Consider the following 1,794-nt stretch of genomic DNA (forward strand, 5'->3'; position numbering starts at 1 on the left):
AGCTTGTCACAAAATAATCTTCAGGCATCTTTGAATCACTTGGTCTTCACGAGCTATTGACTCCACATTTCAGTGAGGGGTGGAAGGACCCATTGGCCTATATTTTAAAACATCCCAAATGACTGGTTCTGAATCACTTTGAAAGCTACCATACTAGCCCTTCCTAACAACTGTTTCTTTATAACGGCTCCTTCAGTATGTGTTCAAAACTCAAGCTCATACAATAATTCAAGTGTAGACTTAATATTAGCTGGAATTACTGAATAAGACCAAAGTGTGTTTAAACACAGACTTTAATGGTAACAATTCCTTTAAGCTCAATTTTAGCTATTACAAGTCTTATGCAGATGTCACTATTAGACAACATTTAGTGACTTGCACTGGGTTCCTCATAAAATAGAAGACAAATTCACTTAAAAGTGTAACCAACAGTCATTGAACAGTTTTGTTATGTCAACACAAAACATGACTAATTTTAGTACTACCCACCCCCCCCCAATCACGAACACAGCATGATCAGTATTTTAAGTATACTTCAACCCATTAAAATAAAAAGTGGGTGTTTCACTACCCCTGAGACCACTAGTTAACTGTGGTTCATACTTTTAAATGTGAGTACACCCACACAAGGAAACAAATCAGTTAAAAAAAAAAAAAAAGTCTGATTATCACATTGCAAACCTGCCCAAGAAAAAACAGTCAAAACAAATTTTACCATTAAAAGGCCAACTGGACTCCAAAGACAAAATTCTTGAAAATTTATGCATTAAAAGGTATAGGACAAATAGTCTACACCAGTATTCAATCTAATATTCATGTTAGTCCAATACCTGGCACTAGTGATGCCACACACTACTGGGTAGGGTAGAGAGCAAATGGTTGGATTCTTTAGAAAACCTCATCATGGGTGATCCTAAGTCCAGTGTCCATACATTCAGAATGTTGGTTTTCCAGGTACTCTGTTCTCTTAAACCTGGAGAAGCCTCTATGGCTTATTCCCTTAGAAGCGACGTATGAAATGTTGTATAAAGCATCAAGTCAACGGTAAAGAGAACTGGACGTACCCATCAGGTTTGATAATCAGTTTAAGGAAGTTATCTCTGTAAATACCAAGAAAGCCAATCAGAGACCTACTGCTTTATAAAAATGCCTTTGTCTATTTGGCTTTCAAACATAGGCCAACTAAAGCTGAGGACAAGAGTGTGAAGAAAGGGTCATTTTTGTAACAGTGCCAAAGAATACTATTCTTACCCTTGTGTGAATACTTTTTCACAATTTGAAACCAAGTTTTAATTAGTCTGACACCTACACCCTGGAAGATTCCACACTTTATACAAAAGGTTAAAATTGGGAGTGGGGGCTCATTGGAAAGAGTGAATAACTGAATTGGTTATTCCCCAATGTAAATACTTCTTACAGAATAAAGCCAGAACATCTTCAGAAGGCATGCACTTCACACTTCCAGTTTAAGAGAAGAACCTTAAGTAAACAAATCATGTCCAAATTACATATTTAAATGCTTATAAAAAAATTAAGCTTTTACATTTATTTCTAGCTTTCCACATCTGTGTGCAGACAAGGAATAAGATTGCATGTAAGTATAAGCAGTGCAAAATGTGGAAGTGGAGAGAGACATCACATGTGCTAGAAATCAAATACAAGACTTAAGAAATAAAGCAATGAATAAATCAAAACTAGAAAAGTGAAACTACAGGTTCAGAATTAGGGTGAAGAATGGTAATGCCCTTATTACTACAGATTTAGTGGCACAGATAGCACTTGTCAAACAAACAA

This window comes from Phodopus roborovskii, unplaced genomic scaffold (genome assembly GCF_943737965.1).
Source record: "Phodopus roborovskii unplaced genomic scaffold, PHOROB, whole genome shotgun sequence".
NCBI classification, from domain to species: domain Eukaryota; kingdom Metazoa; phylum Chordata; class Mammalia; order Rodentia; family Cricetidae; genus Phodopus; species Phodopus roborovskii.